This window comes from Petromyzon marinus, chromosome 2 (assembly GCF_048934315.1).
Source record: "Petromyzon marinus isolate PM22_M1 ecotype Great Lakes invasive population chromosome 2, UKy_Petmar_22M1.pri1.0, whole genome shotgun sequence".
Taxonomy (NCBI): domain Eukaryota; kingdom Metazoa; phylum Chordata; class Hyperoartia; order Petromyzontiformes; family Petromyzontidae; genus Petromyzon; species Petromyzon marinus.
The window spans coordinates 138,720-163,985 of NC_133668.1; the positions used below are offsets into that span (position 1 = coordinate 138,720).

Below are 25,266 nucleotides of genomic sequence, written 5' to 3' on the forward strand. Positions count from 1 at the left end.
AGGTGGACAGCTCGGCCTACAGACATTGTCCACCTAGCCAGAGGTGGACAGCTCGGCCTGCAGACATTGTCCACCTAGCCAGAGGTGGACAGCTCGGCCTGCAGACATTGTCCACCTAGCCAGAGGTGGACAGCTCGGCCTGCAGACATTGTCTACCTAGCCAGAGGTGGACAGCTCGGCCTGCAGACATTGTCCACCTAGCCAGAGGTGGACAGCTCGGCCTGCAGACATTGTCCACCAAGCCAGAGGCTCGTCACTGCAGCAGTGGGGACAGTAGCCTCAGTCACGTGCTTGTGTCTTCATGTCTGCTGGGAATGACGCCAGGACAACACTGACGCATCAGTAGCATCGATGTTTTGGTCCCAATACATCAGCGCTTTACATAATTGGTGATGTATCTAATAACAACTGAACATCGATTATTTAAATTTTGATTTAAAGCTTTCGTGACTGCAGTAATTCATATTCTTAGCTCTTTCGGTAAAGTCACGTTGAAGGGAAACAATAAAAAATATATAAAACAATACACATTCTCACGACGTTTCGACCATAACACAAACGGTCGTCATCAGGTGTGTCGGTTTGCATTAATTAATTTATTTTTAAACGGTGTATTTATTTGTTTATAAAAAACGTCAGCGCCACGGGCAGCGATATGGCAGTTTATTTAGAAGGACGTGGCGCTGACGTTTTTTTAATAAATAAATACTCGGTTTATAAATAAATTAATGCAAACCGACACTTCTTTCAAATGTTTCTTGCCGTTGGCTTTCACACCTGATGACGACCGTTTGTGTTATGGTCGAAACGTCGTGAGAATTTTTATTGTTTTACGTATATTTTATTATTTGATTGTTTCCCTTCAACGTGACTTTACCGAAAGAGCTAAGAATATCGATGATTTACTTTCGATGCGTTGCTTTCAATGTTGTGATTTTCACGCTGAGAAAATGTGAAATGTACAAAATATCACACCATGTACAAACTAGCCATCTCCCCCAACACCTTCGATTAATGTTTATGCAATTTAAACTCCTATACGTTGTTTTACTTCTATACTTTGTTTTTATTTATTCTTGGTGACTTGCTTACCTCTCCTATACTTTGCACTCCTATCGTTTTTCGTATCGTTTGTTGTAACATTCTGTCCCACCCCTCCTACAGGATATCTGTTTGTTGTAACATTCTGTCCCACCCCTCCTACAGGATATCTGTTTGTTGTAACATTCTGTCCCACCCCTCCTACAAGATATATGTTTGTTGTAACATTCTGTCCCACCCCTCCTACAAGATATCTGTTTGTTGTAACATTCTGTCCCACCCCTCCTACAAGATACCTGTTGTAACATTCTGTCCCACCCCTCCTACAGGGTATCTGTTTGTTGTAACATTCTGTCCCACCCCTCCTACGGGATATCTGTTGTAACATTCTGTCCCACCCCTTCTACAAGATATCTGTTTGTTGTAACATTCTGTCCCACCCCTCCTACAAGATATCTGTTTGTTGTAACATTCTGTCCCACCCCTCCTACAAGATATCTGTTTGTTGTAACATTCTGTCCCACCCCTCCTACAAGATATCTGTTTGTTGTAACATTCTGTCCCACCCCTCCTACAAGATATCTGTTTGTTGTAACATTCTGTCCCACCCCTCCTACAAGATACCTGTTGTAACATTCTGTCCCACCCCTTCTACAAGATATCTGTTTGTTGTAACATTCTGTCCCACCCCTCCTACGGGATATCTGTTGTAACATTCTGTCCCACCCCTTCTACAAGATATCTGTTTGTTGTAACATTCTGTCCCACCCCTCCTACAAGATATCTGTTTGTTGTAACATTCTGTCCCACCCCTCCTACAAGATATCTGTTTGTTGTAACATTCTGTGATATTTGTGATTTCTGTGAGAAAGAGCATCAGAGCTCATCGGGTTCCTCCTTCCGGCCTAAATAAAGATTGTGAGTGATGACCCTGCAATGACAGTGCAGTTTATTAGTTTTCCATTACATTTTATTACTTACTTCAATAATACACATTTCAAATGTGTACATTGCTCTGAACAAGACATCGAAACGTCGAATATCGAACAAAAAAGCCAGCAGCGTTTTTGTTCCAATCAAATTTATTCAAATCGTTGGTGCAGAGTTCGATGCCTCAACCCTACCCAGAATGCACAACCGCGAGGCGACCAGTCGGAGCGAGAGAGCAACCAGAATGTGTTCAAGTGCTGAGACGGCGACCAATCAGAGCGGTGCAACGGGGCTCGTCGCGCGCTCTGATTGGTCCCCTGGCGAAGGGGATTTCCGCGGCGTTTCTCTCAACCCGACCCGGACTCGCGCCGCTTCGGAAATCCCCGACGGTGACGTCACCGTGCGAACTCGCCCAGAGGGGTGGGAGGCGCTGCGGGGGGGGGGGGACAAGGGGACAGGTGAGGGGGACAAGGGGACAGGTGAGGGGGACAAGGGGACAGGTGAGGAGACAAGGGGACAGGTGAGGGGGACAAGGGGACAGGTGAGGGGGACAAGGGGACATGTTCAAGTTCATTTATTTTGGTATAGCCCTGTGAGCCATTCGGCTCTTGAATCGGGTGCAACCGCAACAAACAAAAAACACGAACAAGAAAAACATCTTAAAGTGACTTTGTGTGACTGTGCAAAGAGAAAATCGAGGAAAAAACAGCAAAATATTCCAGTAAAAGCACCGTACACCAACGCTGTGTGCAAAAAATCCCAGTGGGATGCAAGTCAACAACAACAACAACCACAAGACAACTTAGATTAAGGCCATCATTCTAACTCCGTACTACAACAAACAAACATGTCCAAACCAAAAAACTTTTCGAAATCACCAAAACAGATCCATAAAAGCAATGTAACAGTGATCATAGGGACTGTGACCGAATTTTCACAATAAACGACAAACATGTAACATTCTGACCCACCCCTCCTACAGGATATCTGTTGTAACATTCTGTCCCACCCCTCCTACAGGGTATCTGTTTGTTGTAACATTCTGTCCCACCCCTCCTACAAGATATCTGTTTGTTGTAACATTCTGTCCCACCCCTCCTACAGGGTATCTGTTTGTTGTAACATTCTGTCCCACCCCTCCTACAGGATATCTGTTTGTTGTAAGATTCTGTCCCACCCCTCCTACGGGATATCTGTTGTAACATTCTGTCCCACCCCTCCTACAAGATATCTGTTTGTTGTCACATTCTTTCCCACCCCTCCTACAGGATATCTGTTTGTTGTAACATTCTGTCCCACCCCTCCTACAAGATATCTGTTTGTTGTCACATTCTGTCCCACCCCTCCTACAAGATATCTGTTTGTTGTAACATTCTGTCCCACCCCTCCTACAGGATATATGTTTGTTGTAACATTCTGTCCCACCCCTCCTACAAGATATCTGTTTGTTGTAACATTCTGTGATATTTGTGATATCTGTGAGAAAGAGCATCAGAGCTCATCGGGTTCCTCCTTCCACCCTAAATAAAGATTGTGATGACCCTGCAATGACAGTGCAGGTTATTCGTTTTTCCATTACATTTTATTACTTACTTCAATAATACACATTTCAAATGTGTACATTGCTCTGAACAAGACATCGAAACGTCGAATATCGAACAACAAAAAAGCCAGCAGCGTTTTGCTTCAATCAGATTTATTCAAATCTACTTTGGTTCTTTCGGTAAAGTCATGTAGAATGAGAATAAAATAATAAAGTGATAAAATAAAATAACACAATAAAATTTTCACGACGTTTCGGCCACAACACAAGCGGCCTTCATCAGGTGAAGGGACGAGACTGTCTGGAGGACAGCGCTGGAGCGAAAAAGCCACGCTCAGATCGCAACCTTTAAGCTGTGTGAGAAGAAACAAAGCGCCTTGACAAAGGAATTAGCATAGAATTTAGCATTGAAATGGCTGAGTGATTAGCTTGTGACTGGTCACAGAAATGGCTATGTTAAAGTTAAAGCATACACATCCGCAGAGGCACCCCTTGACAAAGGAATTAGTATCGAATTTAGCATTGAAATAGCTGAGTGATTAGCTTGTAACTGGTCACAGAAATAGCTATGTTAAAGTCAGAGCATACACATTCACAGAGGCACCTAGTACAAATCAAACAGGGGAATTTAGCATTGAAATAACTAGACGAATTTAGCATTAAAATAACTGAGTGATTAGCTAGTGACTGGTCACAGAAATGGCTATGTTGATGTCAAGGCCTACACATCTGAGCTATTCACAGTAACTGGGTATACACTACAATATATAACGAAAACTATATAGTGAACCAATAAAAAACTAAAATATAAATTGCCTCAATGTTATCAATAAACTCTATTTATTCTCCAATCAGCTAAGCTACCAACAATAAGTCGTTATATATCACAATGCTATATGGCGAAAAAATAGGTGGATTCTTACCCTCAACTTTAGCAACACGGATAGCTACGGGCCCCGTTCAGACGGAGGAGTTCATCCATGGTCGGAACAGAGGAGGGGGAGAGAGACAGCTGCGAGGCGCTGTTATACTCCATGTTGTAAACCATACCATTAACCGTGGTGTGAGAGGTATTAACAGTCAATGCCAGCGAAAGAGCTGCGGTCTGAAGGTCATCGTAAAATACAATTAATTAAGAACGGAAATGGTTTAAAACATCTTTCCAATGGTTACTAAGCCAGAATCCATCTTCTCGGTTGAAATTGTCTCTGTGCTTGTATATGTGAATGGCCTCATGAACGAATCTCTCATGGTAGCCGGTTGGTTTGCAAAGAACCTCCGTCTTGGAGAAGTCAATGTCATGTGAGCCCACTGAATTGTAACAGTGATCTGCCACGGCAGAGGAGTTCGTTCTACCGTGTTTCAAGTCTGCTTTATGTTCGCGGATGCGGTCCGAGATATGTCGTTTGGTTTCTCCAATGTAGCTACTACCACAGAGGCACTTTGGATTGTTAATGCCCGGGTTTAGTTTGTAAACGCCCCAGACATACAGTACCCGGGCGTTTACAAACTAAAGTGCCTCTGTGGTAGTAGCTACATTGGAGAAACCAAACGACATATCTCGGACCGCATCCGCGAACATAAAGCAGACTTGAAACACGGTAGAACGAACTCCTCTGCCGTGGCAGATCACTGTTATAATTCAGTGGGCTCACATGACATTGACTTCTCCAAGACGGAGGTTCTTTGCAAACCAACCGGCTACCATGAGAGATTCGTTCATGAGGCCATTCACATATACAAGCACAGAGACAATTTCAACCGAGAAGATGGATTCTGGCTTAGTAACCATTGGAAAAATGTTTTAAACCATTTCCGTTCTTAATTAATTGTATTTTACGATGAACTTCAGACCGCAGCTCTTTCGCTGGCATTGACTCTTAATACCTCTCACACCACGGTTAATGGTATGGTTTACAACATGGAGTATAACAGCGCCTCGCAGCTGTCTCTATCTCCCTCCTCTGTTCCGACCATGGATGAACTCGTCCGTCTGAACGGGGCCCGTAGCTATTCGTGTTGCTAAAGTTGAGGGTAAGAATCCACCTATTTTTTCGCCATATAGCATTGTGATAAATAACGACTTATTGTTGGTAGCATAGCTGATTGGAGAATATATAGAGTTTATTGATAACATTGAGGTAATTTATATGTTAGTTTTTTATTGATTCACTATGTAGTTTTCATTATATATTGTAGTGTATACCCAGTTACTGTGAATAGCTCAGATGTGTAGGCCTTGACTTCAACATAGCCATTTCTGTGACCAGTCACTAGCTAATCACTCAGTTATTTCAATGCTAAATTCGCCTAGTTATTTCAATGCTAAATTCTCCTGTTTTATTTGTACTAGGTGCCTCTGTGAATGCTCTGACTTTAACATAGCTATTTCTGTGACAAGTTACAAGCTAATCACTCAGCTATTTCAATGCTAAATTCGATGCTAATTCCTTTGTCAAGGGGTGCCTCTGCGGATGTGTATGCTTTAACATAGCCATTTCTGTGACCAGTCACAAGCTAATCACTCAGCCATTTCAATGCTAAATTCTATGCTAATTCCTTTGTCAAGGCGCTTTGTTTCTTCTCATACAGCTTAAAGGTCGCAATCTGAGCGTGGCTTTTTCGCTCCAGCGCTGTCCTCCAGACAGTCTCGTCCCTTCACCTGATGAAGGCCGCTTGTGTTGTGGCCGAAACGTCGTGAGAATTTTATTGTGTTATTTTATTTTATCAATTTATTATTTTATTCTCATTCTACGTGACTTTACCGAAAGAACCAAAGAAGATGAATCCTTGCAGTCACGAAAGTTTTAAATCGAAATTTATTCAAATCGTTGGTGCAGAGTTCGATGCCTCAACCCTACCCAGAATGCACCACCGTGAGGCGACCAGTCGGAGCGAGAGAGCAACCAGAATGTGTTTACGTGCTGAGACGGGGACCGATCAGAGCGGTGCAACGGGGCTCGTCGCGCGCTCTGATTGGTCCCCTGGCGAAGGGGATTTCCGCGGCGTTTCTCTCAACCCGACCCGGACTCGCGCCGCTTCGGAAATCCCCGACGGTGACGTCACCGTGCGAACTCGCCCAGAGGGGTGGGAGGCGCTGCGGGGGGGGGGGGGGACAAGGGGACAGGTGAGGGGGACAAGGGGACAGGTGAGGGGACAAGGGGACAGGTGAGGGGGACAAGGGGACAGGTGAGGGGGACAAGGGGACAGGTGAGGGGGACAAGGGGACAGGTGAGGGGGACAAGGGGACAGGTGAGGGGGACAAAGGGACAGGTGAGAGGGACAAGGGGACAGGTGAGGGGGACAAGGGGACAGGTGAGGGGGACAAGGGGACAGGTGAGGGGGACAAGGGGACAGGTGAGGGGGACAAGGGGACAGGTGAGGGGGACAAGGGGACAGGTGAAGGGGACAGGTGAGGGGGACAAAGGGACAGGTGAGGGGGACAAGGAGACAGGTGAGGGGACAAGGGGACAGGTGAGGGGGACAAGGGGACAGGTGAGGGGGACAAGGAGACAGGTGAGGGGGACAAGGAGACAGGTGAAGGGGACAAGGGAACAGGTGAGGGGGACAAGGAGACAGGTGAGGGTGAGAAGGGGATAGGTGAGGGGGACAAGGGGACAGGTGAAGGGGACAAGGGAACAGGTGAGGGGGACAAGGAGACAGGTGAGGGGGACAAGGGGACAGGTGAAGGGGACAGGTGAGGGGGACAAGGAGACAGGTGAAGGGGACAAGGGAACAGGTGAGGGTGAGAAGGGGATAGGTGAGGGGGACAAGGGGACAGGTGAGGGGGACAAGGAGACAGGTGAGGGTGAGAAGGGGACAGGTGAGAGGGACAAAGGGACAGTTGAGGGGGACAAGGAGACAGGTGAGGGGACAAGGGGACAGGTGAGGGGGACAAGGGGACAGGTGAGGGGGACAAAGGGACAGGTGAGGGGACAAGGGGACAGGTGAGGGGGACAAGGGGACAGGTGAGGGGGACAAAGGGACAGGTGAGGGGACAAGGGGACAGGTGAGGGGGACAAGGAGACAGGTGAAGGGGACAGGTGAGGGGGACAAGGAGACAGGTGAGGGGGACAAGGGGACAGGTGAGGGGGACAAGGGGACAGGTGAGGGGGACAAGGGGACAGGTGAGAGGGACAAGGGGACAGGTGAGGGGGACAAAAGCAGGGGTCGTGGTGATTGTTCACGATTATCTATTAGTGATGATTGTTCACGAGTATCTATTAGTGGTGATTGTTCACGAGTATCTATTAGTGATGATTGTTCACCAGTATCTATTAGTGGTGATTGTTCACATGTATCTATTAGTGGTGATTGTTCACGAGTATCTATTAGTGGTGATTGTTCACGAGTATCTATTAATGATGATTGTTCACGAGTATCTATTAGTGGTGATTGTTCACGCGTATCTATTAGTAGTGATTGTTCACGAGTATCTATTAGTGATGATTGTTCACGAGTATCTATTAGTGATGATTGTTCACGAGTATCTATTAGTGATGATTGTTCACGAGTATCTATTAGTGATGATTGTTCACGAGTATCTATTAGTGATGATTGTTCACGAGTATCTATTAGTGGTGATTGTTCACGAGTATCTATTAGTGGTGATTGTTCACGAGTATCTATTAGTGGTGATTGTTCACGAGTTTCTGTTAGTGATGATTGTTCACGAGTATCTATTATTGATGATTGTTCACGAGTATCTATTAGTGATGATTGTTCACGAGTATCTATTAGTGATGATTGTTCACAAGTATCTATTAGTGATGATTGTTCACGAGTATCTATTAGTGATGATTGTTCACGAGTATCTATTAGTGATGATTGTTCACGAGTATCTATTAGTGATGATTGTTCACGAGTATCTATTAGTGGTGATTGTTCACGAGTATCTATTAGTCGTGATTGTTCACGAGTTTACTCGTGAACAGTCACGGTGTGTCGAGTCATTAATGAGTTTCACTGCCTATCAAAACATATCTTTTTTCGTTTCTGCGTAGTAAGTGTTATTTTATAATTGCGTATGCCTCATAACTACAGAAAGTGGCTATTGTTACTCCCCACAAACTTTACTTTTGTGACCAGGACAGTGATATTGTGAAATGTACCTATTGTTAATGAGAAGACGTGGTGTGTGTCTGTGTGTGTATCTGTGTGTGTGTCTGTGTGCATGTGTGTGTGTCTGTGTGTGTGTCTCAGTGTGTCTCAGTGTGTCTGTGTGTGTCTCAGTGTGTCTGTGTGTGTCTGTGTCTCTGTATGTCTGTGTGTATGTGTCTGTGTGTGTCTCTGTGTGTCTCTGTGTGTGTGTCTCTGTGTGTGTGTCTGTGTGTGTGTGTCTCAGTGTGTGTGTGTCTGTGTAGTATGGCAAAACAACCCCCTACCTCCTCGCGGTGCCGGACGGGCAACTCTGTCGTGGACAGTGCTGTGGGGGGAGATCCAATTTTGATTGGCTCCTCCCCTCATGGCATATATGTCCACCACAGGGGCTAAACGGGGGCTCTGGACGGGTGCGAGGGGCTGGTAACCCCTCCACCTTCAATTAATTACCACGAAACCACGAATTAAACTGAAATATGTAACTAATAAGCTTGTGCCGGAGGCCCCGGGGGGCCAGGCGTCTATGACGTCTCCTGGCCAAACCCCAATTGGCGGAGCCAGGAGATTGAATACCTACCCTCGGGGCTACTCCAGAAACAACGAAAAGCCACTACGGGTGGCCACGTGGAATGTTCGAACGCTCACTGCAGAGGAGAGGCTGCCACTCCTCTGTCGGGAGCTGGACCGGTACCGCCTGGATCTATGCGGCATTCAGGAGGTCCGGTGGACCGGCTCTGGCTCCTGCCACCATGAGGGGTGGACAGTCCTCTACTCGGGGCAGCAGACTGCCAAACAACAGGGTGTGGGTCTTCTTTTGAACAAAAGAATGAAGGGGGCGTGGGAGCGTGGCGGTGAGGTGTGGGAAGCTGTAAGCCCCAGGCTACTTTGGGCTCGCATTCCCATCAACCGGAGGCGAGGAATGGTGGTCGTGGTTACTTATGCCCCCACCGAAGATGAACATCCGTGGAGGGATGCAGGCAAAGCCGATGAGTCAGATGCCTTCTATGACCTCCTGTCACAGGTGCTGGCTAAAGTGGCCCCTCGGGATAGAGTCATCATGTTGGGTGACTTCAATGCCCGAGTTGGTCATGATACTGGCACCTGGTCTGGAGTGATTGGAGGGCATGGGCCAGATCAGCTCAATAACAACGGTAGGAGGCTGCTAGATTTTTGTGCAGCCCATGGGCTTGTAATTACCAACACGCTGTTCCGGCATCGGCGCATCCACACAACATCATGGATGCATGCCGGGTCCAAGCAAGAACATCTGCTGGACTACATAGTGACGGACCAGCGAATGCGAGCCCATGTCCTTGACACCAGGACCTACCGTGGAGCTGATCTGCCCTCTGACCATCGACTAGTCATCTGTAAGATGCGCCTGCCATTCTTCGACTCCGGTGGTGGGTGTACACCCAGGACCCCATTCCAACATAAAGTGGCCTGGTCTCAGTTATCTGATGAAAGTTGCAAGCGAGAATTTCATCATCGCTTGCGGCTGGGATTGGCATCGTCCCCGACTCCTCCTGATGTCGAGAGTAAATGGGCGAGGTTTAGGACTGTGACTCATGCAGCTGCAATGGCTGCTTTGGGTACGCGGTCCAGACCTCCCCAGAGACCCTGGCTGACAGAGGAGGTGTTCAGGATGGTTGAGAAAAAGCGACAGGCCCACTGTCATCGGCTACAGAATCCCACGTCAGAGAATGAGGAGGCTTACCGCAGCCTTCGCTCGGAGGTTCGGAGAGCCGTGAGGCGCTGCAAGGATGGGTGGTGGTCGCGGGTTGCTGAGGAGATGGAGTCTGCCTCAGTGGCCCGTGATCACAAATCTCTATTAAACTCCATCAAAAAAGTAACCTGCAGCGCCACACCTATTACCATCATTAGGGGAAAAAACGGTGATCCAATCTCCGACCCCCAGGAACAGGTTCGCAGATTTGCTGAGCATTTCTGTGAGGTCCTGGGGGAGGGAAAATCCCTCAGCCAGGAAAACATCGTGGCACAAAGTGAGGATGACCCTGCTGAGGCTGCGGTGCCTCAAATATTGGAAGAAGTCACCCCCTGTGAGTGGCTGGCTGAGGTGCCATCTGCTGAGGAAGTATTGAAGGCGATCCGGAGTCTGAGACCAGGAAAGGCAGCGGGCAGAGATGATCTCCCAAGCGAAATGCTGAGGGAGGGTGGCGTTTGTGCACAGACTGCCCTATATGACATCATAACAACAGTCTGGACCACTGGACGGGTTCCGCAGGATTGGAAGGATGCCCTGGTGGTCCCCCTTTTTAAGAAGGGGGACCGCACAGACTTTAACAACTACAGGGGCATCTCACTCCTCAGTGTGCCGGGAAAGGTCCTGGCAAGGATTATTCAGCATCACCTTGCCAGGCACGCTGAGGAGAGGCTTGCGGAGCCCCAATGCGGTTTCAGGAAAGGGCGGTCCTGCACAGATGCCATATTTTCTGTCAGTCTGCTACAGCAGAGGTGTAGGGAATTCCAACAAGACCTACATCTCTGCTTTATTGACCTGGTCAAGGCCTATGATACCATCAGTAGGCCTGGGCTCTGGGTCGTTCTTCGTGCTTTTGGAGTAGCTGACCTTCTGCTCACGATCATTAAGGACCTTCATGATGGTGAGCGGGCCCGGGTAAAACTACGTGGCCGGGAGTCAGAGCCATTCCCTGTACACCTTGGGGTGCGACAGGGATGTCCTCTGGCTCCCACATTATTTAACATCTATTTTGACCACGTAGTTCGTGAAGCCTTCAATAGCTGTACCGGGGGAATCTCCATATGGTACAGATATAATGGGAGGCTAATCGATGCCCGGGTGCAGTCAAGGGATGGCTCCCTATTGCTCAACCACGTTATGTATGCTGATGATTTGGTAATAGCTGCTCAGTCAGAGGAGGAGTTGGAGATGCTGCTGCTGAGACTGGAGCGTGCCACTAAGAGGTGGGGCCTTACCATCAGCCCCACCAAAACTAAGCACCTGCCTGGGTATTTTGTACCATCGGACACTCCACCCCCACAACTCCCGATCGGTGATGGGGCAGTTGTGGAGAGAGTGGAGAGTTTCCCATACCTGGGCAGTGTGCTTATGACTGGCTCCAGTTTAACAGCAGAGGTCTCACTCCGAATCAGTCGAGCGGCAATATCTTTTCATCGGTTGCGTAACGCTGTGTGGAAGCTACCTGGTCTGTCGCTCCGCACTAAGCTTCAGGTCTTCTCGGCCACGGTCATTCCCTCCCTTCTCTACGCTTGCGAAACGTGGACCCCCCTAATGGAACATCTTCGCCGGTTAGAAACATTTAGGCTGGCATGCCTACGATCCATCCTGGGTTTAACCAGACTGGATTGTGTGAGGAGCTCACAAATCCTTGAAAGATCTGGGCAGGGTCCCATCGGTGAGCTCCTCCGGCAGGCAAGGCTGCGATGGCTGGGTCATGTAGCCCGCATGCCCAGCCACCGCATGCCGAAACAGCTTTTGTTTGGCCGGATTGAGGGGGCTAAGCGGGTGCGGCACGGGCTAGAGAAGAGATGGAGTGATGTGGTACAGGAGGACGTGGAGCTGAGTGGACTTGCCGATGACTGGTACCAGCGGTGTCAAGATTGGCCTCTGTGGAGGAGGCTCGTGAAGGATGCTACTGGGCAGTTAGAGGCAGTCGCCCTCCAACAACAACGGAGGGCGGAGGAGCGACGCTCAGAACAACGAGCGGAGTGCCGGGTGGCTAAAGCACAGCAGGTTGGCACAGTAGGGGGCACAGGTGGTGCATCAGCCAGTCATCTCAGTCAGTCGACCCGTGGCACCTGGGTCTGCCCCGTGACCTCCTGCCAGCGGGTGTTCGACACTTCACGTGGCCTCAGGGTGCACATAGCCTGGCACAAGCGTCGTGGTGACGTCACCGCACTTAGTGGCGAATGGCGGTTGTTGTTGTTGTTGTCTGTGTGTGTGTCTGTGAGTGTGTCTGTGTGTGTCTCTGTGTGTGTATGTGTCTGTGTGTGTGTATGTGTCTGTGTGTGTCTCTGTGTGTGTGTCTGTATGTGTATCTGTGTGTGTATGTATGTGTGTATGTGTGTATCTCTGTGTGTCTGTGTGTGTATGTATGTGTGTCTGTGTGTCTCTGTGTGTATGTATGTGTATCTGTGTCTCTGTGTCTCTGTGTGTCTCTGTGTGTGTATGTATGTGTGTCTGTGTGTCTCTGTGTGTATGTATGTGTCTCTGTGTGTCTGTGTCTCTGTGTGTCTCTGTGTGTATGTGTGTGTGTCTCTGTGTGTCTGTGTTTGTCGTCCACACGAAGTCTCCTCCTGGCCGCCTGCTGCTCAAGGGGGTTTCCAGCAGCGCGATGTCGTTCACGGCGCAGGGGGGAGGGGGGCGGGGGGTGTCAAGGGGCGGGGGAGTTGTGGGGGGCGGGGTGAAGGGAAGGGGGCGGGGTGAAGGGAAGGGGGCGGGGTGCTGGGCGGTTGTAGGAGGAGCAGGGGGCGGGGCGTGCTCGTTGAGTGACAGCTGCGGCTTCTGTTTCTTGTCAGAACTGCGCAGCGAGAGGAGGCGAGAGGCGAAGACCCCGAGAGCACAGAGACACCACCAGGTGGGAGGGACACGGGGACAGGGGGGGACACGGGGACACGGGGTGAGGGGGACACGGGGACAGGGGGAGACAGGGAGGGACACGGGGTGGACACGGGGTGGACACGGGGACAGGGGGGGACAGGGGGGGACACCGGGACAGGGGTGGACACGGGGTGAGGGGGACACGGGGACAGAGGGGGACAGGGGTGGACAGGGGTCCTGGTCTCGGGCTCTCTGAGCCCCGAGCAGAGCGGCGAAGACCCTGGGGCTGAGACGCGACGCGGATCCCGGAGCTCGTGAGGGGCTCCTTGCTGAGAAGCACGCGAAGCGCAGTCAGTGAGTTAAATAGTGAGGAGTTAGTTCAATAGTGAGTTAGTTAAATAGTGAGTTAGTTAAATAGTTAGTTCAATAGTGAGTTAGTTAAATAGTGAGTTAGTTAAATAGTTAGTTAAATAGTGAGTTAGTTAAATAGTGAGTTAGTTAAATAGTGAGTGAGTTAGTTAGTGAGTGAGTTAAATAGTGTTTACGTGCCGAGACAGCGACCAATCGGAGCAGGGCAACGGGGCTCGTCGCGCGCTCTGATTGGTCCCCTGGCCAAGGGGATTTCCGCGGCGTTTCTCTCAACCCGACCCGGACTCGCGCCGCTTCGGAAATCCCCGACGGTGACGTCACCGTGCGAACTTGCCCAGAGGGGTGGGAGGCGCTGCGGGGGGGGGACAAGGGGACAGGTGAGGGGGACAAGGGGACAGGTGAGGGGGACAAGGGGACAGGTGAGGAGACAAGGGGACAGGTGAGGGGGACAAGGGGACAGGTGAGGGGGACAAGGGGACAGGTGAGGGGGACAAGGAGACAGGTGAGTGGGACAAGGGGACAGGTGAGTGGGACAAGGGGACAGGTGAGGGGGACAAGGGGACAGGTGAGGGGGACAAGGGGACAGGTGAGGGGACAAGGGGACAGGTGAGTGGGACAAGGGGACAGGTGAGGGGGACAAGGGGACAGGTGAGTGGGACAAGGGGACAGGTGAGGGGGACAAGGGGACAGGTGAAGGGGACAAGGGGACAGGTGAGTGGGACAAGGGGACAGGTGAGGGGGACAAGGGGACAGGTGAAGGGGACAAGGGGACAGGTGAAGGGGACAGGTGAGGGGGACAAGGGGACAGGTGAAGGGGACAAAACCAGGGGTCGTGGTGATTGTTCACGAGTATCTATTAGTGGTGATTGTTCACATGTATCTATTAGTGGTGATTGTTCACGAGTATCTATTAGTGATGATTGTTCACGAGTATCTATTAGTGATGATTGTTCACGAGTATCTTTTAGTGGTGATTGTTCACGAGTATCTATTAGTGGTGATTGTTCACGAGTATCTATTAGTGATGATTGTTCACGAGTATATATTAGTGGTGATTGTTCACGAGTATCTATTAGTGGTGATTGTTCACGAGTATCTATTAAATTTTGATTTAAAGCTTTCGTGACTGCAGTAATTCATATTCTTAGTTTTTTCGGTAAAGTCACGTTGAAGAGAAACAACAAAATAACAAAATATATATAAAACTAAGAATATGAGTATCTATTAATGATGATTGTTCACGAGTATCTATTAGTGATGATTGTTCACGAGTATCTATTAGTGGTGATTGTTCCCGAGTATCTATTAGTGATGATTGTTCACGAGTATCTATTAGTGGTGATTGTTCACGAGTATCTATTAGTGATGATTGTTCACGAGTACCTATGAGTGATGATTGTTCACGATTATCTATTAGTGGTGATTGTTCACGAGTATCTATTAGTGATGATTGTTCACGAGTATCTGTTAGTGATGATTGTTCACGTGTCTCTATTAGTGCTGATTGTTCACGAGTATCTATTAATGGTGATTGTTCAGGTGTATCTATTAGTTTTGATTGTTCACGAGTATCTATTAGTGGTGATTGTTCACGAGTATCTGTTAGTGATGATTGTTCACGAGTATCTATTAGTGATGATTGTTCACAAGTATCTATTAGTGATGATTGTTCACGAGTATCTATTAGTGATGATTGTTCACGAGTATCTATTAGTGATGATTGTTCACGAGTATCTATTCGTGGTGATTGTTCACGAGTATCTATTAGTGATGATTGTTCACGTGTCTATTAGTGATGATTGTTCACGAGTATCTAATAGTCGTGATTGTTCACGAGTATCTATTCGTGGTGATTGTTCACGAGTATCTATTAGTGATGATTGTTCACGAGTATCTATTAGTGATGATTGTTCACGAGTATCTATTCGTGGTGATTGTTCACGAGTATCTATTAGTGGTGATTGTTCACGTGTCTATTAGTGGTGATTGTTCACGAGTATCTATTAGTGATGATTGTTCACGAGTATCTATTCGTGATGATTGTTCACGAGTATCTATTAGTCGTGATTGTTCACGAGTATCTATTAGTGATGATTGTTCACGAGTATCTATTAGTCGTGATTGTTCACGAGTATCTATTAGTGATGATTGTTCACGAGTATCTATTCGTGGTGATTGTTCACGAGTATCTATTAGTGATGATTGTTCACGTGTCTATTAGTGATGATTGTTCACGAGTATCTAATAGTCGTGATTGTTCACGAGTATCTATTCGTGGTGATTGTTCACGAGTATCTATTAGTGATGATTGTTCACGAGTATCTATTAGTGATGATTGTTCACGAGTATCTATTCGTGGTGATTGTTCACGAGTATCTATTAGTGGTGATTGTTCACGTGTCTATTAGTGGTGATTGTTCACGAGTATCTATTAGTGATGATTGTTCACGAGTATCTATTCGTGATGATTGTTCACGAGTATCTATTAGTCGTGATTGTTCACGAGTATCTATTAGTGATGATTGTTCACGAGTATCTATTAGTCGTGATTGTTCACGAGTAGTTTACTCGTGAACAGTCACGGAGTGTCGAGTCATTAATGAGTTTCACTGCCTATCAAAACATATCTTTTTTCGTTTCTGCGTAGTAAGTATTATTTTATAATTGCGTATGCCTCATAAGTACAGAAAGTGGCTATTGTTACTCCCCACAAACTTTACTTTTGTGACCAGGACAGTGATATTGTCAAATGTACCTATTGTTAATGAGAAGACGTGGTGTGTGTCTGTGTGTGTATCTGTGTGTGTGTCTGTGTGCATGTGTGTGTGTCTGTGTGTGTGTCTCAGTGTGTCTGTGTGTGTGTCTGTGTGTGTGTCTCTGTGTGTCTGTGTGTGTCTCAGTGTGTCTGTGTGTGTCTGTGTCTCTGTGTGTCTGTGTGTATGTGTCTGTGTGTGTCTCTGTGTGTCTCTCTGTGTGTCTCTGTGTCCCTGTGTGTGTGTCTGTGTGTGTGTGTCTCAGTGTGTGTGTGTCTGTGTGTCTCTGTGTGTGTGTCTGTGTGTGCGACAGGGATGTCCTCTGGCTCCCACATTATTTAACATCTATTTTGACCACGTAGTTCGTGAAGCCTTCAATAGCTGTACCGGGGGAATCTCCATATGGTACAGATATAATGGGAGGCTAATCGATGCCCGGGTGCGGTCAAGGGATGGCTCCCTATTGCTCAACCACGTTATGTATGCTGATGATTTGGTAATAGCTGCTCAGTCAGAGGAGGAGTTGGAGACGCTGCTGCTGAGACTGGAGCGTGCCACTAAGAGGTGGGGCCTTACCATCAGCCCCACCAAAACTAAGCACCTGCCTGGGTATTTTGTACCATCGGACACTCCACCCCCACAACTCCCAATCGGTGATGGGGCAGTTGTGGAGAGAGTGGAGAGTTTCCCATACCTGGGCAGTGTGCTTATGACTGGCTCCAGTTTAACAGCAGAGGTCTCACTCCGAATCAGTCGAGCGGCAATATCTTTTCATCGGTTGCGTAACGCTGTGTGGAAGCTACCTGGTCTGTCGCTCCGCACTAAGCTTCAGGTCTTCTCGGCCACGGTCATTCCCTCCCTTCTCTACGCTTGCGAAACGTGGACCCCCCTAATGGAACATCTTCGCCGGTTAGAAACATTTAGGCTGGCCTGCCTACGATCCATCCTGGGTTTAACCAGACTGGATTGTGTGAGGAGCTCACAAATCCTTGAAAGATCTGGGCAGGGTCCCATCGGTGAGCTCCTCCGGCAGGCAAGGCTGCGATGGCTGGGTCATGTAGCCCGCATGCCCAGCCACCGCATGCCGAAACAGCTTTTGTTTGGCCGGATTGAGGGGGCTAAGCGGGCGCGGCACGGGCTAGAGAAGAGATGGAGTGATGTGGTACAGGAGGACGTGGAGCTGAGTGGACTTGCCGATGACTGGTACCAGCGGTGTCAAGATCGGCCTCTGTGGAGGAGGCTCGTGAAGGATGCTACTGGGCAGTTGGAGGCAGTCGCCCTCCAACAACAACGGAGGGCGGAGGAGCGACGCTCACAACAGCGAGCGGAGCGCCGGGTGGCTAAAGCACAGCAGGTTGGCACAGTAGGGGGCACAGGTGGTGCATCAGCCAGTCATCTCAGTCAGTCGACCAGTGGCACCTGGGTCTGCCCCGTGACCTCCTGCCAGCGGGCGTTCGACACTTCACGTGGCCTCCATGTGCACATGGCCTGGCACAAGCGTCGTGGTGACGTTACCGCCACTTAGTGGCGAATGGCGGTTGTTGTTGTTGTATGTGTGTATCTCTGTGTGTCTCTGTGTGTGTATGTATGTGTGTCTGTGTCTCTGTGTGTCTCTGTGTGTGTATGTATGTGTGTGTCTCTCTGTGTGTCTGTGTTTGTCGTCCACACGAAGTCTCCTCCTGGCCGCCTGCTGCTCAAGGGGGTTTCCAGCAGCGCGATGTCGTTCACGGCGCAGGGGGGAGGGGGGCGGGGGGTGTAGGGGCGGGGGGGTTGTGGGGGGCGGGGTGAAGGGAAGGGGGCGGGGTGAAGGGAAGGGGGCGGGGTGCAGGGCGGTTGTAGGAGGAGCAGGGGGCGGGGCGTGCTCGTTGAGTGACAGCTGCGGCTTCTGTTTCTTGTCAGAACTGCGCAGCGAGAGGAGGCGAGAGGCGAAGACCCCGAGAGCACAGAGACACCACCAGGTGGGAGGGACACGGGGACAGGGAGGGACACGGGGACAGGGGGGGACACGGGGACAGGGAGGGACACGGGGTGAGGGGGACACGGGGTGAGGGGGACAGAGGAGGACACGGGGATAGGGGGGGACATGGGGACAGGGGGCGACAGGGGTGGACACGGGGTGAGGGGGACACGGGGACAGAGGGGGACAGGGGTGGACAGGGGTCCTGGTCTCGGGCTCTCTGAGCCCCGAGCAGAGCGGCGAAGACCCTGGGGCTGAGACGCGACGCGGATCCCGGAGCTCGTGAGGGGCTCCTTGCTGAGAAGCACGCGAAGCGCAGTCAGTGAGTTAAATAGTGAGGAGTTAGTTCAATAGTGAGTTAGTTAAATAGTGAGTTAGTTAAATAGTTAGTTCAATAGTGAGTTAGTTAAATAGTTAAATAGTGAGTTAGTTAAATAGTTAGTTAAATAGTGAGTTAAATAGTGAGTTAGTTAAATAGTGAGTTAGTTAAATAGTTAGTTAAATAGTGAGTTAGTTAAATAGTGAGTTAGTTAAATAGTGAGTGAGTTAGTTAGTGAGTGAGTTAAATAGTGTTTACGTGCCGAGACAGCGACCAATCGGAGCAGGGCAACGGGGCTCGTCGCGCGCTCTGATTGGTCCCCTGGCCAAGGGGATTTCCGCGGCGTTTCTCTCAACCCGACCCGGACTCGCGCCGCTTCGGAAATCCCCGACGGTGACGTCACCGTGCGAACTTGCCCAGAGGGGTGGGAGGCGCTGCGGGGGGGGGGGACAAGGGGACAGGTGAGGGGGACAAGGGGACAGGTGAGGGGGACAAGGGGACAGGTGAGGGGACAAGGGGACAGGTGAGGGGACAAGGGGACAGGTGAGGGGGACAAGGGGACAGGTGAGGGGGACAAGGGGACAGGTGAGGGGGACAAGGGGACAGGTGAGGGGACAAGGGGACAGGTGAGGGGACAAGGGGACAGGTGAGGGGGACAAGGAGACAGGTGAGGGGGACAAGGGGATAGGTGAGGGGGACAAGGGGACAGGTGAGGGGGACAAGGGGACACGTGAGAATGACAAAGACAGGGTTCGTGGTCTCCGTTTGTCTCTGACCCCGAGCAGAGAGAGCTTCCTGATTCCGAGACGCGACACGAATCAAAAAGCTTCGTCAACAACGACTGTGTTGAGTGTCTCTATTAGTGGTGATTGTTCACCAGTATCTATTAGTGATGATTGTTCACGAGTATCTATTAGTGGTGATTGTTCACGAGTATCTATTAGTGGTGATTGTTCACGAGTATCTGTTAGTGATGATTGTTCACGTGTATCTATTAGTGCTGATTGTTCACCAGTATCTATTAGTGATGATTGTTCACGAGTATCTATTAGTGATGATTGTTCACGAGTATCTATTAGTGATGATTGTTCACGAGTATCTATAAGTGATGATTGTTCACGATTATCTATTAGTGGTGATTGCTCACGAGTATCTATTAGTGATGATTGTTCACGTGTATCTATTAGTGCTGATTGTTCACGAGTATCTATTAGTGGTGATTGTTCACGAGTATCTATTAATGGTGATTGTTCACGAGTATCTGTTAGTGATGATTGTTCCCGAGTATCTATTAGTGGTGATTGTTGACAGTATCTATTAGTGATGATTGTTCACGAGTATCTATTAGTGGTGATTGTTCACGTGTCTATTAGTGGTGATTGTTCACGAGTATCTATTAGTGGTGATTGTTCACGAGTATCTATTAGTGGTGATTGTTCACATGTATCTATTAGTGATGATTGTTCACGAGTGTCTGTTAGTGATGATTGTTCACGAGTATCTATTAGTGATGATTGTTCACGAGTATCTATTAATGATGATTGTTCACGAGTATCTATTAGTGATGATTGTATCTATTAGGGGGCACAGGTGGTGCATCACAGGTGGTGCATCACAGGTGGTGCATCACAGGTGGTGCATCACAGGTGGTGCATCACAGGTGGTGCATCACAGGTGGTGCATCACAGGTGGTGCATCACAGGTGGTGCATCACAGGTGGTGCATCACAGGTGGTGCATCACAGGTGGTGCATCACAGGTGGTGCATCACAGGTGGTGCATCACAGGTGGTGCATCACAGGTGGTGCATCAGCCAGTCATCTCAGTCAGTCGACCCGTGGCACCTGGGTCTGCCCCGTGACCTCCTGCCAGCGGGCGTTCGACACTTCACGTTGCCTCAGGGTGCACATAGCCTGGCACAAGCGTCGTGGTGACGTCACCGCCACTTGGTGGCGAATGGCGGTTGTTGTTGTGTGTCTCTGTGTCTCTGTGTGTGTGTCTGTATCTCTGTGTGTCTCTGTGTGTATGTATGTGTGTCTGTGTCTCTGTGTGTCTCTGTGTGTCTGTGTTTGTCGTCCACACGAAGTCTCCTCCTGGCCGCCTGCTGCTCAAGGGGGTTTCCAGCAGCGCGATGTCGTTCACGGCGCAGGGGGGAGGGGGGCGGGGGGTGTAGGGGCGGGGGAGTTGTGGGGGGCGGGGTGAAGGGAAGGGGGCGGGGTGCAGGGCGGTTGTAGGGGGAGCAGAGGGCGGGGCGTGCTCGTTGAGTGACAGCTGCGGCTTCTGTTTCTTGTCAGAACTGCGCAGCGAGAGGAGGCGAGAGGCGAAGACCCCGAGAGCACAGAGACACCACCAGGTGGGTGGGGACACGGGGACAGGGGGGGACACGGGGTGAGGGGGGGACACGGGGTGAGGGGGGGACACGGGGACAGAGGGGGACACGGGGGGACAGGGGGGGGACAGGGGGGGACACGGGGACAGGGGGGGACAGGGGGACAGTGGGGGGGACAGGGGGTGAGGGGGACAGGGGTCCTGGTCTCGGGCTCTCTGAGCCCCATGCAGAGCGGTAGTTAAATAGTGACATAGTGAGTAGTAGAATAGTGAGTGAGTAGTAGAATAGTGAGTTAAATAGTGACATAGTGAGTAGTAGAATAGTGAGTGAGTAGTAGAATAGTGAGTTAAATAGTGACATAGTGAGTAGTAGAATAATGAGTGAGTAGTAGAATAGTGAGTTAAATAGTGACATAGTGAGTAGTAGAATAGTGAGTTAAATAGTGACATAGTGCGTAGTAGAATAGTGAGTGAGTTAAATAGTGACATAGTGAGTGAGTTGAATAGTGAGTGAGTTACATAGTGACACAGTGCATCATAGAATAGTGAGTAGTAGAATAGTGAGTAGTAGAATAGTAAGTAGTAGAATAGTGAGTGAGTTAAATAGTGAGTTAAATAGTGACGTAGTGAGTAGTAGAATAGTGAGTGAGTTAAATAGTGAGTTAAATAGTGACGTAGTGAGTAGTAGAATAGTGAGTGAGTTAAATAGTGAGTTAAATAGTGACGTAGTGAGTAGTAGAATAGTGAGTGAGTTAAATAGTGAGTTAAATAGTGACATAGTGAGTAGTAGAATAGTGAGTGAGTTGAATAGTGACATAGTGCGTAGTATAATAGTGAGTAGTTGAATAGTGAGTTAAATAGTGACAGTGCGTAGTTGAACAGTGAGTGAGTTAAATAGTGACATTGTGCATAGTAGAACAGTGAGTAGTAGAATAGTTAGTAAATATTTCAATAGTGTGTAGTTGAATAGTGAGTGAGTTAAATAGTGACAGTGCGTAGTAGAATAGTGAGTTAGTTAAATAGTGACATAGTGCATAGTAGAATAGTGAGTTAGTTAGTGACATAGTGCGTAGTAGAATAGTGAGTTAGTTGAATAGTGACATAGTGAGTAGTAGAATAGTGAGTTAGTTAGTGACATAGTGCATAGTAGAATAGTGAGTTAGTTGAATAGTGACATAGTGAGTAGTAGAATAGTGAGTTAGTTAGTGACATAGTGCATAGTAGAATAGTGACATAGTGAGTAGTAGAATAGTGAGTTAGTTAGTGACATAGTGCATAGTAGAATAGTGAGTTAGTTGAATAGTGACATAGTGAGTAGTAGAATAGTGAGTTAGTTAGTGACATAGTGCATAGTAGAATAGTGAGTAGTTGTCTGCTGCTGGCTGAGTGGACCTAGGCGCGTGCCACTGCTGCTGCTGCGCCGTCAGCCGTCTCAGCAGACGAGCTGCTCCAGTGTCGTGGTGCACCCTGGGAAATGTCGTCGTGAATTCTCAGTCGTCTTGTGCAGTGATAAGCAACGATGTGGAATGTCATCAGCACGACCGCTTTTGTGTTGCCATCGAAACATCGTGGGGTTTTTGCTTTTATTATTTTCGGTTTATTTTCAATTTTATTTTATTTTTATTTTCTTTCTACGTGACTTTACCGAAAGAACCAAGAATATTAATTCCTGCAGTCACCAAGTCAAAATAGTTGAGAGTTTAGTTTCAGTCCCATCCCGACTTGGAATCCACCACCGCGAGACGACCAATGGGAGGGCACGAGCGAGACGACGGCAACCAATGAGAAGAGCGGGGCAGCAGGGCTCGTCCCACGCTCTGATTGGTTCCCTGGTACAGGGGGTTTCCAAGGCGTTGCGATGGCCCCGGGGGCGGTGCCGCCCTGTGACGAAACCCCCCGAGGTGGCGGTGACGTCACGGCAGAGACACGCCCACAGGGGCTGGAGGCAGCCAATGGGAGACTGGCGCGGTGAGAGAGAGAGACAGAGAGAGATACACAGAGACAGAGAGAGACAGAGAGACACAGAGACAGAGAGACACAGAGACAGAGAGACAGACATAGAGAGACACAGTGAGACAGAGACAGAGAGACACACAGAGACAGAGAGAGACACAGAGACAGAGAGACATAGAGAGACACAGAGAGACATAGACAGATACACAGAGACAGATAGACAGAGAGACAGAGAGAGACACAGAGACAGATACACAGAGAGATACACAGAGAGAGACAGACAGAGAGAGAGACAGAGAGAGACAGATACACAGAGAGAGATACACAGAGACAGAGAGAGACAGAGAGAGACACACAGACAGAGACACAGAGAGACAGATACACAGAGAGAGATACACAGAGACAGAGAGAGACAGACACACAGAGAGAGACAGAGAGACACAGAGACAGAGAGAGACAGATACACAGAGAGAGACATAGACAGAGAGACACACACAGAGACAGAGAGACACACAGAGACAGATACACAGAGAGAGACAGAGACAACACAGAGACCCAGTGAGTGCCAGGTTAATTAGTAAATCGTGCTCAGTATTGAATAAGTAATGAGTATTCAGTTAACTCGTGAGTAGTGAGTAGTTAATGCCTGCTGAGTAATGAGTGCTGAGTAAATGAGTTAACTCGTGAGTATGTAAGTAGAGTAGTTAAGTAGTGACTAATTAAGTAGTGAGTAGTTAAGTAGTGAGTAGTTAACTCATGAGTAGTTCAGTAGTGAGTAGTTATGTAGTGACTAGTTAGCTCATGAGTAGTTAAGTAGTGAGTAGTTACGTAGTGAGTAGTTAACTCATGAGTAGTTAAGTGGTGAGTAGTTAAGTAGTGAGTAGTTACGTAGTTAACGAGTGAGTAGTTAAGTAGTGAGTAGTTAAGTAGTTAAGTGGTGAGTAGTTAAGTGGTGAGTAGTTAAGTGGTGAGTAGTTAAGTGGTGAGTAGTTAACTCATGAGTAGTTAAGTAGTGAGTAGTTAAGTGGTGAGTAGTTAAGTAGTGAGTAGTTAAGTGGTGAGTAGTTAAGTAGTGAGTAGTTAAGTGGTGAAGTAGTTAAGTAGTTAAGTGGTGAGTAGTTAAGTAGTGAGTAGTTACGTGGTGAGTAGTTAAGTAGTGAGTAGTTAAGTAGTTAAGTTGTGATTAGTTAAGTGGTGAGTAGTTAAGTGGTGAGTAGTTAAGTAGTGAGTAGTTAAGTAGTGAGTAGTTAAGTGGTGAGTAGTTAAGTGGTGAGTAGTTAAGTAGTGAGTAGTTAAGTGGTGAGTAGTTAAGTAGTTAACGAGTGAGTAGTTAAGTGGTGAGTAGTTAAGCAGTGAGTAGTTAAGTGGTGAGTAGTTAAATAGTGAGTAGTTAAGTGGTGAGTAGTTAAGTGGTGAGTAGTTAAGTAGTTAAGTGGTGAGTAGTTAAGTAGTAAGTAGTGAGTAGTTAAGTGGTGAGTAGTTAAGTGGTGAGTAGTTAAGTAGTGAGTAGTTAAGTGGTGAGTAGTTAAGTAGTTAACGAGTGAGTAGTTAAGTGGTGAGTAGTTAAGCAGTGAGTAGTTAAGTGGTGAGTAGTTAAATAGTGAGTAGTTAAGTAGTTAACGAGTGAGTGGTGGATGCAGTGAGTGCTTGAGTGGAGTGGCCTCGCGTCTCACGTGGTCACGTGACGCTCAGAATTCCCCCACCAGAAGGCGACCAATCGGAGCAAAGGAGAAATGATGACAGCCAATCGCGGCGAGGCACGGGGCTCGTCCCGCGCTCCGATTGGTGGCCTGGTGAAGGGGATTTCCAATGCGTTTGTCGCAGAAGCTGCACGGAGCCAGGCGGCAAAACTTGTCTCTCTCCTCCTTCCTTCTGCCTGTCTTGGACACAAAGTGTCTCCGTGTCTCGCTTTGTCTCCGTCTCCATCTGTTTCTCAATTCCTCTGTCCCCTCTCCTCCCTCCACTGCATCTCACCCACGCCTCTCCCCCACCTCCCTGTTTGTCTCTCACTGTCCGTCTCTCACTGCCCCTAGCTCCCCCTTTGCCGTCTCAATCTCCCTCTCTGTCACTACCCCCTCACCTTCCCTCTCCTCTCTCTGTTTTGCTCTCTTCTCTGTTTCATTCCCTTTCACTCCCTCACTGCCCCTCTCTCTCACCACCCCCCTCTCACTGCCCCTCTCTGTCACTGCCCCCCTCTCACCGCCCCCCTCTCACCGCCCCCCTCTCACCGCCCCCCTCTCACCGCCCCCCTCTCACCGCCCCTCTCTCTCACCGCCCCTCTCTCACCTCCCCTCCCTCACCTCCCTGTCCCCTCTCACTCTCTCATGCACTGGACCCAGGTCACTGAGACAGGGAACGTGTTTCACGATATAGTGACGACGATGACGATGCGTGCCACGCTGTGTGCATCAGGGTGATGCGCTGTTTGGCG

At 48.7% G+C, this 25,266-nt stretch overlaps 1 protein-coding gene across 1 annotated transcript in view; it reads left to right on the forward strand.

The window, feature by feature from the left end:
• The first annotated feature begins 13,419 nt into the window (after positions 1–13,419).
• Positions 13,420–25,266, forward strand: part of LOC116950727 (uncharacterized) — an 85,633-nt gene continuing 73,786 nt past the window's right edge. Inside the window, exons 1-3 of the mRNA XM_076068680.1 lie at positions 13,420–13,511; positions 18,179–18,237; positions 20,849–20,907. The gene's annotated coding sequence lies outside the window, so the exon portion shown is untranslated. The remainder of the gene's footprint in view (positions 13,512–18,178; positions 18,238–20,848; positions 20,908–25,266) is intronic.